The 18215-nt window shown below is 44.0% G+C and overlaps 1 protein-coding gene across 1 annotated transcript in view; it reads left to right on the plus strand.

Moving 5' to 3' along the window:
* The first annotated feature begins 3183 nt into the window (after positions 1–3183).
* The window catches only part of PPP1R17 (protein phosphatase 1 regulatory subunit 17), a 145500-nt gene continuing 130468 nt past the window's right edge, over positions 3184–18215 (plus strand). Inside the window, exon 1 of the mRNA XM_086966823.1 lies at positions 3184–3528. The gene's annotated coding sequence lies outside the window, so the exon portion shown is untranslated. The remainder of the gene's footprint in view (positions 3529–18215) is intronic.

The following is an 18215-nucleotide window of genomic DNA, read 5'->3' on the forward strand; positions in this document are numbered from 1 at the left end:
CTATAGTCATTGTCAAATATTCTATCTAGAGCCTAGTATTTTGTGCTCAACAAGCTCAACTCATGTATATAGGAAGTGGATTTTAGATACATCGGCATATGGTATATTAATGCGAACATAGTCTATAAATGACCATTGTCAATGTGTTATGAGATCTACTTTTTATACTTCTGTTATTTTCTATGTGAAGATATATTTCTCTCAATCTAATAACTATGAAAATATACTCCTTCCCTTGAGATTTTTTCTCTTCAATTCACCTGAAAAGAATCTTCATTTAAGCTGCAATGTCAAGTGATGACATACTGAATGATTTAAGAATGTATGTATAAATGTATGTGTTTGAACAAATCCCATGTAGGCACTCTTACCTGTTGTCTATATTTACCCGAGCTCCCATGAGAATATTGGGTTGCCCTTTTGTTTTGAAAAAACTTTTAGAAAGTTGACATTTTCTTACTTTAACCATACTGTACCTCTGTCTGTCTCTGAAAACACGTCTGGGTGGGTGACTGCTGGGCTTTGTGCATTCCCTCTTGACAGCCGCACAAAAGGAATCTTAGGTGTGCCTGATAGACCATTCACATCCTGATGGGCCATCACCAGGCTGATGGGCCATCCTAGGCAGGATGGGAGGGAGGAGCTGACACTTGCACCTGAATAGAGCTGTGCCCGTCCCCACACACTAAGAGCTGCACCCACCTGTAGTAAGTCTGGAACTGGAAATAAGGCACAAGGGAACTCTACCCCCTGGAGCCTGGGTAAGTAAGTTAATGAGGAAACAATGGCTCCAGTGGGTGAATAAAAAAAAATCTAATAGAGTGCTCACAATGGCAATGGACAGGGTTGGTTTTGATGTCACAAAGAGAACTAAGCATACATAACGAGGATACACTAAAATTGTTCAGTAGTTTATATAGTAAGCAGGTGCAGTAAGTGTTACATACTTTATGTTTAGCAATACAAATACTTAGCAAACAGTAGCTCAAAAGTAGTGAGAGGTGTCCCAGTGAAAAAACGTAAGGAACCTAAGCTAATTGTGTCAAATTATGTGACAAATGTGGAAGGTTTCACTATACAATATTAGGCGCCCATCTGAAAAGTTGTCATCTGTAGAACAATATGCTATTCAATCATAAGTGCTGGGTAATGGTGATGGTAACTACTGAACAATTTGAGTGTATCCTTGTTGTTTATCTTAGTTCTCTTTGTGACATCAAAACCAACCCTGTCCATTGCCATTGTGCACACTCTATTAGAAAAAAAATGTATTTATCCACAGGAGCCATTGTTTCCTCACAAATGTAGTAAGACTGGAGCCAGGGCAGGAAGGGCAGGGACCTTATGGACTTCAAAAGTCTTGCTTTGAAGTCTCCCCCACTTCAAAGGCACAACTGGATATAAGTATGGGCCTTTTATAACACCAGCCCAGTACACTTCTGGATGTGAGGACACTCTGCCAAGAAGGACTGCTGTGCTGCTGAAAGGACTGTCACTCTGCTGAACTACTGCTCTTCTGGGCCTGCCCTGCAGCCTGCTGCCCTCCTTGTTCTGGTAGGGAGAAGGACAGGACTGCATCTCTGCATCTCTACATCCCAAGATCCAAGGGACTCCAAGCGCTTGCAAGGGCTTGCTGACTTGCCTTCTGTTCTGAAGTCTCAGGGACATCACAGTTATGAATCAAAAACGTTAATCAAAAAGTACTTATAACAAGTATTGTCTTTTATTTAACAATACCAGATTTCAATCAATAAGAAACCGCATTCACATTTAATAAATGAATAGCCCCAGTCGGGAAAGGGAGGAAAGGGAAAGGAAGGATGTGCTCAAGGCGGTGTAAAGTCAAGAAAAAATAAACAGTCAAAGAGAAATTAGATTATAACAGTCTTTAAATAAGAATTGAAATAATTCCAATACAAAAAGCCTACACAATTGAGGCATCCATTGTAACACTGTTAACCTAGGGACATTCAACGGTCACATACATAGTTCAATGTATGAACTATGTATGTGACCGTTGAATGTCCCTAGGTTAACAGTGTTACAATGGATGCCTCAATTGTGTAGGCTTTTTGTATTGGAATTATTTCAATTCTTATTTAAAGACTGTTATAATCTAATTTCTCTTTGACTGTTTATTTTTTCTTGACTTTACACCGCCTTGAGCACATCCTTCCTTTCCCTTTCCTCCCTTTCCCGACTGGGGCTATTCATTTATTAAATGTGAATGCGGTTTCTTATTGATTGAAATCTGGTATTGTTAAATAAAAGACAATACTTGTTATAAGTACTTTTTGATTAACGTTTTTGATTCATAACTGTGTTAGTGTGTGTTCCAAACAACACGTTCTCCTTGCGGGGACCCCTCTTTACACTTACCATATAGCGCCCAGGTCCCCGCGACTGCATGGGTTCAACCCCCCTCTTTGTAACGTCAGGGACATCACAGACTTCATTCAACCCTGCTACATCCTCTGGACTGCCACCTGTGAGTCCTGCCCTGTTAGGTGGTGTCAATCCAGTCCTGGGCCCTTGGAAGTGGTTTTGAATTTTGCGTTTAGGGGATGTGGAAAACTGTGAGATAAGATGGCTTGTGCGTATTTTGAACACACATAAAATAGTCACTTAGGATCATTTTCAGCACACATCTTTGTAATGATTTAGCCCTACTGTTTACACGTGCGCAAATACCACTGCTTCCAGCTGGAAGTCTATTTGCGAGCGAAAGGAAGCTCTGCAAAGCGCCTGTGGTCACACAACCTGCTGCATGAGTGGTTTTAAATTTTAATGTTCCACTACAATGATCCACGTCACAACTTGACAGGGGCAGATTGAACCATGACTTGGGTCTGCGACTGAGCATGTATGAGCCACTGGCACTGCCTGGGCAGCTTTTAAGAATGAATCCCCCCTCACCGTAGTCCAGCTGCTTCCCTCTCCTATCATTTGATCTCGTCCCTTGGTACCTTTGCTCGCAGCTTTCCTCCCCCTTCGTCTTGCATCAGTTAAAAGCCTTGTTCCCGCCGCCTTCTGCGGCTGCCACTGATTGACCGACAAGTCTGGCGGTTACAAGTGGGCCCTTTCGTTCACCACTCTACAAGCTTGTAGAATTTCCTCTTTACGGATTTTACTGGCCTATGATATCCCTAACCTCTACCTACATTTTGTTTCGGCCTTTCCTTCAGAGTTTGGAGTGTTCGATTTTGACCAGCACAAAAGCCCGGCCCAGCCTTTCTTAAAAAACAAAAAGTTATTCTGTTTTTTTGTAATTTCATTCTATCTTGCTGAGATTTCGAAAGGCAGCAGCAATCTCCATCACCGCCCGGTCCGGCAGCGAGGGCGAAGGTTAGACCTCCCTGCACGAGTTGGGTTACTTATTTTTTTTTTTTTGCATCATGCATTACTATGACAACTGCTGCAGCTGCTCGCTAGATAAGTAGTGCGGGTTCACGGAGCAGCAGCAGAGGAGACGACCCTGCCCCAGTGAGCACAGAGACGCAGTATCGCAGCAGCACAGCCTCCTCGCTGGTAAGTACCGCTGCTTGTTGGCAACCCTTCCTTGCCCTCTGAAGAGGATGCGGCTTCTGCGAGGTAAGAAAGACGTTTGCAGGTGCAGGCAATGTAGACAGATAGTCACGGCTAGCTGTTAGCACAGACAGCCGACCGTGCGTGCCCACAGCAGCTCCTTTCTTAACGCACGAGCCCAAGTAGAATGCAAATGTCCTACCGACACGACTGCCTGCCCGCAGGGCGCGCGCGACTGAGACACCAAGACTTTCTTGCAAGCACAGCGTAAAAGTTCGCCACGAACAAACGTTGGATCTTTATGACGCTGAGCAAGAACTTTTGTGTGGCTCCTTTGGGTGATTGGGTGATGTGTTCTGCGCTTTTTGTTCTGCCTAGATATTGAATGTGTTCTGTGCTTTTTGTTCTGCGTAGTTACTGAATGTGTTCTGCACTTTTCGCTCTGCAGACGGGGTAGATAGTTATTATGTAAATAAACATTTAAAGTGCGCTTGCTTTGTATGTGATATCCACTTACATTTTAGAACGGCCATTCGGTGATGCACGTGACCGATACACGCTGCCACGAAAAGTGCCCAAGAACCTACCAATTATCTCGTGAATATTTCTTGACCGGATGCTCTTTTGTCTGGACAGCCTAACGTACACGCCTACCGAGTACTTCTATGCGTGCAGTAGTGCTTTAGCTGTAAAACAATAAGTGCCGGGGGGGCCGCTGCCCGCGCTGACTAATGAGTGACGGTGGGCGCATCTTGCTACCACCGGCTCAAATTAAACACTGGTATGCAGCATGTATAGGTAGCAGTTCCCACAATGCGCACCACCTACCAAATAGCAGTCGAGTTTCCGGCAGCTGTGGAGATTTTATCTATTCCCAGTAGCAACTTTTTTGTGTGTTTACCTGCATAGAAAATAAACAGTATTACATAATATGTCGCTCAATTAACAGTGAAGAACTGACTTTGCACACACATTACTTCATCATACCAATAGCTGAATTGAAGACAGTGACCGACGAAGGACGGCTGTTACTGACTAATTTTCTCACTTGCATTAGGGATCGCGGTTCACAGAATCAGGACTGGCTGAGATTTGCCATGTCTTTATGTAGGAATCTGTTAAAATGTTAGTTTTTCTCCAATTGCATATCTGGACTGAGGGTCAGATTTGGGACCATTTCTGGGTCGGCCTCCCTACAAAAGTTGATTAACAATTTAAACTCTACTGTTTGTAGAGATTCACATACTGCCTGTAGGTACTCGACCATTATGGAAATGCTCATATATTTTATTTTGTAAGGGCAGTCCCATGCTGTACATGAACATCGTTGTAGGGAAAGAGTTTCTCCGTCATGGGAAACGATTTTCTTCGTGCTGAAACAAAAAATAGTAATGTGCAGATTCATATTTGCTATAGATTTATGCATGCAGGATTTCCTATTCATTGGAAAATCTAGGTGTGTAAAGTATAATGCATCGAAGTAGTAAATGGTGGTAAAGTGGAGAAGCGTGGCTCACTGGTTAGAAGCGGCAGACCGGGAAGCAGAGGTCGGCCCGGGACCAGGGTTCAATTCCCAACGCGGCAGGGTCTTGGGTCAATAACCACGGACTCGATAATTCTCGCCTCGGGCTCGGTGCCTACTCTAACCATGGGTTCCACTCTGCAAATCTGGGCAATAGCTTGCTTAATCTCCACAACGTCTCCTTCAGTGCCTTGGGGGTGCCCAGGAGGGATAATCTCACAGGGAAAGCCAGGACGGGTTCCCCAGCGGTATACAGCGCCAGGACACTCCGAGATGGAATGTCACTTTACAAATATACACATTTACAAAAACACACAGGAAAACATACAGTAGCCCGAGTTTTTCTCAATAGTACACAATTTGCTACAGGCCTAGGAGAAGTCACGCAGGAGAAAATATTCACCGTTAAACTCCAGGAGTTTGTGTGTCGGCCCTCTAATTTCTCTAGGTACTGATGAAGGAGTCAGTGGGTGCCAGTGTCGGGCAGCTCTGTTCACGCTATCAGTATGATGCTTTTCAACTAAGGCAGTCATTTTCAGTTACTCGGAACTCCCATTTTGAGTGGAAACTGGACGTTCTTCCCGAATTCAGTAGTCTGACTAATGTGGTAATTTTGAATGTGATACTTCTGAAGCAGAATTACGTAAAATCAGGTAGAGGATGCCCCTGGATAAAGGCCTAGAATTCAGGAACTATCTTGCAAATGAAGGGGAATCCATTTATTTTTAAGGTAATGACCTTTTCTGTGTATGTCTGGGAATAAATATTGCAGTAATTTTGCATAATAGTCCTACTGATCCTTGCAGAATTTACTAATTCCATGTGAAACATTGCAGCACCAGAATTCCTGATACCTTTGAAAGGAGAGGGTAAAGCGCTCTGATACCCAAGTGTCTTGTTCGCGCTATACAAAACTCTTTAAATAAATAAATAAAAGAGTCTGATGCGTGTAACGTTTATTTCTCTCATTCCTTGTACTCCGAAAAAGTTGAAATAATATATTTACATTGTTTAAATGTGGCAGCTGAACCATTAAATCAATTTGGAATAGTCACTGTGACCTACTAAATAAAAAGTCATTTTGAGTTCATATGAGTTATGTCTGGCCGATAAGAGAGATTAGTTGATATTCCTTTGACCTTTACATTTTGTGTAAAGACCACGTTGGTAGCACAATGATAGTGCAATCACACGATCACTGTTTTGGCCTGTTCTTGTCCAGTACGATAGGCCCGCCCTTTTCCGAGAGGTACTGTTTATTGGCAGAAGTGTGTGAATACTGTGGGTATTTTGCTGTTCACACACATAGCATAACTTTCCCTCACGTAGGGAATTCTGTTTCTTGAACCAAAGTTTGATATTTGCAGGGCGTTCTGGGTAGACAAATGTTGTGGCATCCACACAAGCCACACCAGCGAGGACTCCCCCACGGCTGTAGTTTTCAGAAATGTCTTGGATTGCTAGTCCTGCCTAGGTGTCCTGCCCACATATACTCGCACCCCAAAAATCCACCTGATTCCATGCCTATTTCATGCACTTTCCATGGGCCATTCCTGTCCCGGACAATAGGCCTATATTTACAATATTAAGGACTATTTAATCAGGCGAAGTGTGGAAAAGAAATGGTATGATGTTTGCTGTTATCTCTTGAATTTTCCCAAAGGTTTGGAACATTCTGGCTTCCTATTTCATGCCAGTGCCTGCTGAAATACTCTAAAAAAAAGTCTTTAAAATTATTTGGCATTATGGGTATTGCGTCAAATGATGATCCATGTGTACACGCAGAATCTTCAGACAATTCAACAATGCAGTTTTTTAAATCCCGATTTTGTATTCATTAGAGTGTCTATTATCAAGTGACACATGGTCAGTACACAGTGATCATGTAAAACACAGCTTCTTTGTTGGCTCTGGGCAGTGTGGGCTTCTGAACAACCTGCAAACACTTTACATGTATGTGATACGGAATTCTGTACCTCAGCAAGGAGCCAGATGCTTACAGATTTTTTTCCTAGGCCTAGAAGAAATCCAAACTGGGTCTAGCTTCTTGATGTCGCACAGAACGTTGTGTCTGTGCCCCAGCAGAGACAGATGTTGTTTGGATTTTTTTCTTAGGCTAACAAATATCCCAACATCCACTGGCTCTGGGCAGAGGCGCAGTTTTGTCGGAGGCAGGGGATGCAGTGGGGGCTGACCCATTGCCCCTTTGTGTGTAAGATAGTTGTTGATGGCAGTAACTCTGGCAAACAGCTTAACACTTAAAATGGATTGGTCGCAGAGGAAGATTGTGGCAGAGGAAGATGGAAAAGAGGCAGAGAGAGTATGTTTAACAGGGCTCAAGCAAGCCAAACCATGTCCATGCTCCCGTGCCAATTGCTTTTAATTCAGATAGGCTGCTCTGTCTAAGCCAGTCAAAACTGGGCATTTGTTATTTTGGGGTTTGGAATATGAAAGTCACTTCACTAATGGTTCGTCCAGCTTGTACTGGTCACATTTGTGATACAATGGGCTAATTCATATATTTCAGAGTGGCTTGCTTTGCCTATAAGGCACTTCATCTAGAATTCATATATCATTGCTCCTCAATGCCAGATCGGAAAAGACCCACGGCACTGACATTTCAAATTTTCTTCAGTTAAACAACAGACTTTCCTCACATTACCAACACTTCACTCAGCAAACACTCTCAATCCATCCTAGAGTCTCTTCTCCATCATAGCTAAGCCATCAAACCCAAAGAGTGCAAAGTGCCAACCCCAGGCAACTGGTCACACTAGACCGCGACAAGTGTACGGTTTAAGGCCTACCACGATGGAACATGGGTCGGATATAGACTCCAGGGTCACCCCAGTCAGAAGTTTTACCTTCTGAATTAGTCTCTGATAAGGCAGTCACATATCCTCAGCGGGATAAAGCAGCAGGCTGTGGCCATGAGGGGTTCTGTGAGCACGACTGGCTTTTGGATGAAGTCCTGATGAAGCTGTCAACATTTGGCAGGAAAGATCAGAGCAGGAGAAATTCAAAATTTGCATACAAGGAAGATTCCTTTCTGGCTGGATGCCTTTTTAAACATTTCTCCGTTCAGAATTGGTCACTTTTTTGGAACTCGGATTCTTTCAGCATGGCAAGGCTGCAAGCTACAGCCAAACAGGGCTCCACAAGGGAAGATACCTTCTCTGCGACATCCAGCTAAAATAGAATTGCTCTGCAGAAAAGCTCTAAAGGGGAGAAAACTGAATCTTTGGTCCAGCGGCAATGCACCTTTGTCGTATCGACTAGGCAGATTGGTCCTGGTCTTTTGTTGGTTCTCCAGGCAAAAATCCTTGAAAAATATTCTAAGACCGTGCTGATTGGCTTAGGCAGGAGGAGTACACTCTGAGACTTATCTAAGGGCTTCAGGACATAGGGGCTCCACTTAGAGTTAGAAGCCACCAGCAGGGCCCAGGGAAGGTCCAGTGGGACCTGGCGAGCTGGTCTCTTTAAGAAAGTGGTCTTTTTATAGCATTTGTGTCCTTGAAGCTTAACAGGCGGTCAGCCAACTGATTAATTCTTGGAGTCCATTTCTTGGTTCTGGGTACAAGTAGGAGTAGTCAGAGCTATGGGAGTTCTCATCACAGATCACAACTGTAGATACAGTCATTATTCTGTCTTCCATAAGTCCAGCAGTGTTCTGAGGATGGTACTGGGGGTGCCACTTTTATGCCCACTGCCAACCCATGGGTGGGGGAAATTCCTGGCCACAGAGGCAAAAGTTCCAGCACTTCTTCTTTGTGTTTCTGTAAACCATTCCATAGTTTTCTTCTTTACATAAAACCAAGAGGGCAGAACCGTTCTTCTCCTTTGCAGAGCTCCCTGTGCCCACCCAGAGGTGTGGCTACAATAATGGGTAATCCGTCTCCTGTTGTCACTCAAAACCGCTCTGGGGTAACTCCTCTCTTACTGGGATTGGTGCCTGGCTGACTGGCAGGACAGTAAAGATGACCAGCCCTGATATGAACTACATCGGCCTGTGACAGGCTAGGCATCCTTTGAAGTTGATTAAGTTCTAGGTCGCCCTCCAGCTTGCCAATTTGCCAGGGAAGGTCAACGGCTCTCCCTTTCCCTCAGCTTTGGTAACCACTTCACATCTAATCAAGGAGCCATTTAGTGCCTGAGTGACAGAGAACACTGTCTGAAAGGTACATTTGGCTCAGACAGGAAACTGACAACTTTCTGAATGTGTTGTTTTCAAAATAGTAATATAATGTTCGACTTCACTATTAAGTTAGATTTAAAATTACTATTAAAATAAGTCCTTGAATCATTTTTCTAGCTACTCCAAAACTAAAGTTAGGTATTATAAGGTGTTATAATATACCCCCTTGCTCCCCTATGGGAGATCCAGCGTATCACAGTGAAAAACCTCTTTGGAGCTTTTTCACTGAACATAAACTTCACATGTCCTACTTTTTCAATAGCCATACACCCTGCCCTGTGGACATTTGGGGCCTACCACTTAGGTAACATGTGAGTGTTAAAAAGGAAGGATTGGACCTGGCAAAAGGATTATTTTGGTACGTTGAGTAGGCTGTTCTAAAACTGCCTACCCAGGCATCAGAAGCAGACTAAAAGACATGCTTTAGTGGTGGCTCAAGAAAAACTACTGATCGGGATGAACCTGGTCACTGTATCTGGCCCATGCTCCATCACGGTCAGCCTTTTACTTTACAGTTGTCCTGGTCCAGCATTATTAGTTGCTCAAGGGGGGCGATTTTCCCTTTCTGGTGCTATTTTTATCTAAAACTTTAAAAATTCATGTCTCTGGTTCCTCCTATTGTATTGTTGTTATTTCAGTGTAATTATGTTCATTAACATATTATCCATTTTTTAAAATTGGAGTGGGATTTTTACTGTGTTGTGCTTTAGTTTTTTTTAACTGTTTTGTACTTCTAAATGCTTTACATATTTTCTTTCGTTAAGCTGATCTGCTGTTAGACCTGGCACCATTGGCGTGGGCCTCCCTTCCATTTTTCGCTGTTGTCTCCTCTGTTTTTGCTGGTATTAGATGCTCTGGGCGCTGCGCTAGTAGTGTGGCCTGGGTGTGCCCAGGGCTGGTAACCCAAATGCTGCTGGTGGGCCTGCAGCTCTCGTTTGCCCCACCCACAGAAGTAGCTTGTAAAGAGTACATCAGACCTGCCACTGAAGTGTCTGAGTGCAGTTCAGAACTGCCATTTTGGCTGTGAAGTGCCACACTTCCCAGCCCCTGATCCTTCCCTTAGCATCATGTCAGTCACCCCTATGGTAGGTGCATTGTGTGTGTAGGGTAGGACATGGCTTAATATGTGTAGCATGTCCTGGTAGTGAATCACCCTCCAGTTTGTTTTCACTACTGCAAGGCTACCTGTTCTCCTTAGGCTAGAATGGACAGACTGGCTATTACATCTTATAGTTATATCTGACTCAGGGAACATGGTAGAAATTCGAGTTTAGTATGCCTGGACTCAGAATGATAAAATACATATTTTAGTGAAGTTGGTTTTTAACATTCTGTGTTTGAAAATACCACTTTTAGAAAGTAGGTATTTTCTTGCCTAAGCCTTCCAGTGTGCTCTGCTGTTATGTGTATTGGCTGTCTGGGTTTAGAGGGGCAAGGCAGGCTGAGTCAGACCTGGGTTGAATAGAGAGATCTGCATTGAGTACTGGGGAGGGGTAGCTCCTCGACCTGAATAGGGCTGTGCCTGGCAAGGTGAATGCTGGTTCCACCTCCTGCTGTGCGTCTGATGGCAGACCCCCTCTTTCTGAAAGGAAGGATGCAGCCTGGTAAACAAAGTGCTCCAGGCCTGTGCAGAACTGGTTCTGGCTGGGTTCAGTGATTAGAGACTGTTAAGAACTAGCAGCCATATTCATCAACATGAATTGCGCTCGCAAATGGCCAGATTCTGAGAATCTGGCCGTTTGCGAGTGCGATTTTTGCATTTGGGATTCATCATCCCAAATGCAAAAATCGCTATTACCGAAATCGCATATTTGCGAGGAATTGAATTTAAGGAATCTCTAATAGAGATTCCTTAAATCCAATTCATCAACCAATTGGAAATTGCGAATTCGCAATATTTGGTCGCAATTTACCACCAAGTCTGACTTGGTGGTAAATTGCGAAAAAAGAGTAAAAAAGCACTTTAGTGCATTTTTTTCTTTTGCATGTTACACACACACATGTCCTCTGGACATGTGTGTGCGCAACACCTGTTCTAATCCTACATGAATCCCGTTTTGCGAGTCCTTAATAGCGAATCGCTATAATTCGCTATTAGGGCCTCGCAAAACGGGAGATTGATGAATCAGGCTGAAAGACTTTTGGGGTATAAATATCTGTACCCAAACCCCTGATATTGGTATTGCTCCTGGATGTCAAGAGGAACCTCTGTCCGTGTTCCTGAAGGAATCTGCATGAGAAGACTGTCCTTGTGCTTGTGTGCTATTTTTTGGATTGGCCTGCAGTAATTCCCCTTGGACTTGGAAGAAGAGGGAAAAGGACTTTTGAGAGACTTTTATTTTTGCTAAGCAATCACCCAAGGGCTAGAAGAGAGCTAGCCTCCTGCTGGAGTCACAGGCACATCTGACTCCCCCACTAGCTTCCTGATTCCTCCCAGCGAGGATTTCTATCTGCAGGTTAAGCCCCTGTGAGTTCCAGGGCCTCTAATTCTACTTCAGAGAAGAGAGTGCTGAAAATCGTTGCTAACGCCCGTTTGCGAGCAGCCGCAGCTGAAGAGCGTAAGAAAAATCCACGCGCTTCTGCCGCCGAGCGCTCGCAAACCAAAGACCATCGCATCGCACGCTTGCGGGCCACAAGGTGCTCGCTAACCAGAGAGATCATCGCATCGCACGTTTGAGGGATTTTTGAAGGCTCGATGAACCCGGATCATCGCATCGAGATCATCGAGGCGTGGATGCCGTGCGTCTGCCATTTTCCTTGCATCGCACCCGGATCGTCGCTCCCTCGCGCGGCGCCATTTTCTTTCATCGCAACAAGATCGCACACACAACAGGATCAGTGCATTATCCTCTCTCGCGGCAAGGGCAGCAAGGATTCACGCATCGCTGGCCTAGCGTGAAGAAATCTGTCACTTTGTCCCGCACGCACCCGCAGACCGGCTCATCATCCTCCCTTGCGGCAAGGATTCAAAGCATCACCGGCCTAGCATGGGAAAAATCATCGCTACAGCTCATTTGCGATATTTTGTTTGCTTTGCTACAAAATCCAGGTACTTTGTAAGTAAAAGGGTGGGAAATAACCTTCACAACGCAACTTTTACAACACACTACCATTACAACAAAACTTTTACAATGCAACATCCATTACATCGCATGCCATTACAACGCAACCATTACAAAGCATAGTACCCTTACACTTTCCAACACTTACCCTAGTGTTGCACCCCCTGGAGTTAGAATAGTAATTTTTACCCCTACACTATCCAACACTTACCCTAGTGTTGCACCCCCCTGGAATTAGAATAGTAATTTTTATCCCTACACTATCCAACACTTACCCTACTGTTGCACACCCCTGGAGTTAAAATAGTAATTTTTACCCCTACACTATCCAATACTTACCATACATGCAATGTAAAGCTATGCATTGTAATGGTATGCATTGTAAAGGTAGTCTGCGTTGTGATGGAATGCGTTGTAAAGATAGTTTTTTAAAATTCGTTGTAATGGCATGCGTTGTAATGGAATGCGTTGTAATGGATGTTGCGTTGTAAAAAATGCATTGTAAAGGTATGCGTTGTAAAAGTATGCGTTGTAACGTCATACATCCAAAAGGGCCGCAGAGACCCCTGCTTTGAACTGAACCCCTATTTAAACACTTTGAACTCTTTTTCCAGCTTTTCAAGAGTACCCCGATTTTTCAGTATTGTGGCTTTTTACCGTTATTGGTCTTGTGTTAAGTCTATATATAAAGATACTTATTTTTTATAACTACTTGTGTGGTGTCCCTTTGTAGTGTCCTTCACTGTGTTACTGTGTATGATCCTAAATGCTTTACACACTGCCTCTGAGATAAGCCTAACTGCTCGTGCTACGTTACCACAGAATTGAGCAGGGGTTATCAAAGGGTGTAGCCCCCTTACTCTGACTTAGGAAGAAGGGTCCCTACTTGGACTGTGGCCAGCCACTGCCAACTAGAGACCCCCATTTCTAACATCTGCTCTATATCATAGCTACCAGGGGTTGAGCTCAGGTGTAGATTACTTAAACCTTTACTGGACCTAACAAGAATATTGACATTATTACTTGTGCTTGGGCTACCATCCACCCCATGTGGTGGACCACTGTCACACATTGGTGTCTTGCAGTGGGATCCAGACCTTCTCTTTTAGCAGTACCACTCGCTAATTTTATTGGAAACTAGAAATCACTAAATTGAACCGAAAGCAAATTAGAATTTTGATTTGTAGTCAGTGCTAACTAATTGGATCATTTTAGATTTTTCTAAATTGTGTTTGATTCCCCTTGTTGCACCTTTTTAAAGGCAAAGGAAACATGAGGTTGGATTTGGCTACCTTGACATCTCTCACAGTGTTGGAGATGAAGGCCCTCTGAAAAGTAAGAACGTTGATGCTGGGCCGCAATGCCAAGAAGGTGGATTTTGAAAACATCCTCAAAGCCTGGGAAGAAGCACCCCAAACATGGATTTTCTCTAAAGAATAGGCAACTCCTGGGGATGAAGGAGAAGTTGTCAATCTTTCTCAAAATGGATTCTTTGGTGCACCATCAGGGGAGGGAAGTGAAGTGGGCAATTTGCAAGTTGGAGCTCAGTGAAATGCAATCAGAAAGGGAGTCACAGGCCTGTGTGGCAACCAAAGCTCTGTAGGAAAAGAAACTTGCACTAGTGGAGAAGAAATTGACCTTGGAGAAATAGAAGGCCCGGCTGGGTTTGATGCCCAGTGAAAAAGGTGGCAGCAATGGAGAGGTGTTGACAGGTGGGCCAAACATCCTTTGCCTGCCCAAGAATATTGAGCCTAGGTTAGGGGTGGGGGACGACATTGACAAATGGTTTGCATCCTACGAAAGGGCATTGAGAATGCTCAGGTTGGGTCAACAGCAGTTGAGATCCTCACGGTTAGAATTTGTGCCAACAGAGGGGAGGGATACCGTTTTTACACAAGAAAAAGAGTAGCTGACTCCTACACAAAAAATGAAGGATACTCTGGTGAAGAAATTTGGTCTCACACCCGAGGAGTACAGGAAGAAGTTCCAGGACTCACACATAAAGGCACACAACACCCCCGGATTGACTTTGTGGATGTCTCACTAAAGGCACAAGAAAGCTGAGTGAAAGGCAATACAGTCACTACTTATTATAGGCTATTTAGTCCAGGGGGATGATCCCAAAAAAGGGGTTCAGACCCTCCTGAGAGGTAATAGGGGAGCAACAAGGATTACAAAAAGAGTTCTCACATGGGCCCAAAAGCTTAAACAAGAGGGGCAGTCTAGTGCCTTTTTCAAACCTAAGTGAGGAGGCTACAAGGGAGAGAATCCTTTTTGACCCCATGAAGGCTTGGGTGTGCCTGGACTGTCAAAAGCCAGGGCATAAAAGTGAGACTCAGTCTGTTCGAAGAAGACCTCTACTGGTGGGCAGTCCCTGGGGATTGCCAGTCTAGGAATTGGGGTAGATGTTTGCCCAGGTAAAGCAAGGGGTATATTGAAGCCACCTTAGTCTCCTTGGGAAGGGTGAATGTTGAAGCCCTGGTTGCCTTATCTCCCAGCATGGTGAAGTACAGGCAATGACAAATCATCAATGGAACCATGGTTGATGCTCTGAAGGTTACTGGAGCCAGCATGACCACAATGGTGTACTGGCTGGTTTCCCTGGAGCAGATTATCCCAAATACCCTCCAGATGATAGTCAATAATGAAAATGAGGTGACATTTCTTCCCATGGCAATTGCCACCTTTGAGAGGGAAGTATTTTCTGGCCTGAAAATCATAACAATGAACCCTGTGCTTCCATTTGAGTGTCTTTTGGAAAGCAACCTTGGAACATCTGCTTTCTCTGAGGAGGAAAGGAAGACTGGCGTATGTTCCCATAACCAAGATAAAGGGGCAACAGGTGTTGGAAACCAGCCGCAAAGTTTTCCTTGGCCCAGAGGCAATGTGACCCCCAGGGGTAGACACTGGAGCCCAAAGGGGAATAAGAGACCTGCCAAACCTCTCTGAGTTACATGGTACAAGAGGACCCTCCATAGAGAAAATCTGTAAAGCACAATACATTTTCCCAATCCTTGAAGGCCTTCAGTGCCAGGCTGAAGTCCAGAACCAGTGGGATACCTGTGGGACCCATAGGATCTACCAGGAGGAATGTGTTCTGTAAAGTGAGGTTAGGGCTCCAAAATCTGGGACAACCAGGAGATTGATAATATCCTAATCTTTGTTATGGTATTGAGTTTCGAGCTTGGAAGTCACCCGTCTCCTGAACATAATAGCACCAATTTCATCTTGTTGATGCTACAAAAATTAAATTGAGAAGAAAACCAGTATGAAATTAGAGATATTGCATTTTCTGTTTTTTAATGGGTGTCATTGAGCCTTGCTGTAGGAAATGAGCTCTTCTGCATGATCACCCCAGATTTTTCGACTTTTTCTGGACCACATTTTTCTGGTATGAGTAATCTATGCACAGGTGAGTGTTTGCTTTGCTCAAACATTCCGTCCATAATCCCCTTTAGTATCGCTTTCTTCGCCTTAAGTTGGCAGGGTATGCCCAGATGTGGGTCCCTTTCTCACTTTGCTACTGGATTCAAGCTAGCCTGGCTGATGACGGCTGATTAGTCAGAAACCAGTCCCAAGATGCTTGTTTCCGGTCCAGGGAAGACATGGCTTGGCAGTTCTGGCTGGACTGTTCCCATGAGGCACAGGGTCAGACTGATTTGCATATGGCCATGTCTCAACTGGGGTGGTGGAGTGAGCTAAAGAATGATGATGGATTAAACCCAGATCAGTTGACTGGGGGTGAGTGTTTGATTTGCCCAAACGTTCCGTCCATCATCCCCTTTGGTATCGCTTTGTTCGCCCTAAGTTGGCAGGGTATGCCCAGACATGGGTCCCTTGCTAACTTTGCCACTGGATTCAAGCTAGCTTGGCTTATGACAGCTGATTAGCCAGAAACCGGTCCCAGGATGCTTGTTTCCGGTCCAGGGAAGACATGGCTTGGCAATTCGGGCTGGACTGTTCCCATGAGACATAGGGTCAGCCTGATTTGCATTTTGCCATGCCTAAACTGGGGTGTGGAGTGAGCTAAAGAATGATGATGGATTAAACCCAGATCAAATGACTGGGGGTGAGTGTTTGATTTGCTCAAACGTTCCGTCCATCATCCCCTTTGGTATCTGTCTGAACAGAAAGCCCATCCCCAGCACCTGTCACTCCAAAGCCAGACAGTCAACACACAAACCTAGCCGAGGCACATAGGTTGGCTAAGCAAGAAAATACCTACTTCCTAAAAGTGGTATTTTCAAACACAGAAGGTAAAAATCATCCTTACTAAAAGATGCATCTTTATATTCTGAGTTCAGGCATTCTAAGCTTTATTTGCCTATCTTGTTCCCATGGTCAGTTGTGCTTATAAAATGTTATCATTAAACTCCCCATTCTATCCTATGGGACTGATAGCCTTTGGAATGCAATTGGCAGTATTTCACTATCAGGGCAGGTTACACACATCAACACTTGTCCTAAATTTCCAATACACTGCACCCTGCCCACAGGGATAATTTGGGCCTACCTTAGGGGTAATTCACATGTAAGGAAAGGGCAAGTTAGGGCCTGTCAAGTGGCTGCACTTGCCAAGTCAACCTGGCAGTACTAGACTGCATACAGACACTGCTGTGGCAGTTCTGAGTTACATTTACAGGCTGCTTATGTGGGTGGCACAATCTGTGCTGCAGGATCACTAGCAGCATTTGATTTACAGACACTCAGCACACACAGTACACTGCACTAGGAACTGACTAGTAAATCAGATATGCCAATCACGGAATCACCAATCCATAACAACAATTTGCAGAGAGAGCACTTGCACTTTGGCACTGAACAGCAGTAGCAAAGTGCCAAAAGCGTCTAGACCAGCAAAAACGAAGTACAACACACAGCAAAGTCACAGGAGGCAAAGGCAAAAATACAGAGGAAACCCATGCCAATGATGCCAGGTTTAACACAAACATAATTACAAAAATCTGATTTAATAGTGAAATCATATTTTTGATAATGGAAATGGAAAAACTAATTTGTAATAATGTAGTTTGTGCTGTCTGGGCCAAGGCTGACATAAAACTATTTCGGCACCATTCCCATCAAGAGTTGGAATACACATTCTTGGTTGGGAAAGTTAATGACCCCTGCTTAGAAAACAATAACCTATTTCTAAGCCAAAGAAGAGCAGATAGGCATTTACTGCTGACCACTTAGCAAGGATTTGTTATCTAGGAGCTACAAGAACAGCTGACAGAACAAGGGGCAAGTGTAGCTCTATCTCTTTTGACTTGTCATAGATATTCATTCCCAGGACCCTCCCTGACAGTCAGACTGTAAGAGAGAAAGACGGTTTTGTCCCTGTTAGATTGATAAAGAGTTGATCTAAATTGGTAAATAGCTAATGACTGATGGCAGACATGACTGGGGGCAGATGGGTTCTCCTACCTGGACTGGGGCTCCTGGGTAACTTTATAGAAAGGCCGAAAAAGTGAATATAAAATAAAATGATAAAAAACATTCCGTTATTATCATTTATTTTTTCCTTTCTTTTGCTGATTTCTGGCAGTGGGGTTACGCTCCTCCGCCTTAGACGAGTAGCCGCCACTGTTTTAAATGTACTTTTCCTAGCAATATACATGCTTGGTGATGCTCAGAAGGCTAGTTATTACATCCATGGTGTTTGTTATATATCACAGCATTTTTGAAAGTTCTCATTTTTATGATTTGAGTGTATACTGTTCCCTTGTAGTAGAAATGCTGTTGGAGCTCCCAGGTATTGTTTACGATTGTATGTCTTTTTGTACCATATTTCTGAAGGTGAAGTAAAGTGTTTAGCGTAAGCTGTGTGATCATTCTAATTCCAAATCACTCATTGCTTTCTCTTATGGTGGCTTTTATCCATGTTGTGTTCACTTTAAGCAGTATCAGT

The sequence above is a fragment of the Lissotriton vulgaris genome, chromosome 4_1 (assembly GCF_964263255.1).
Source record: "Lissotriton vulgaris chromosome 4_1, aLisVul1.2, whole genome shotgun sequence".
NCBI lineage: Eukaryota > Metazoa > Chordata > Amphibia > Caudata > Salamandridae > Lissotriton > Lissotriton vulgaris.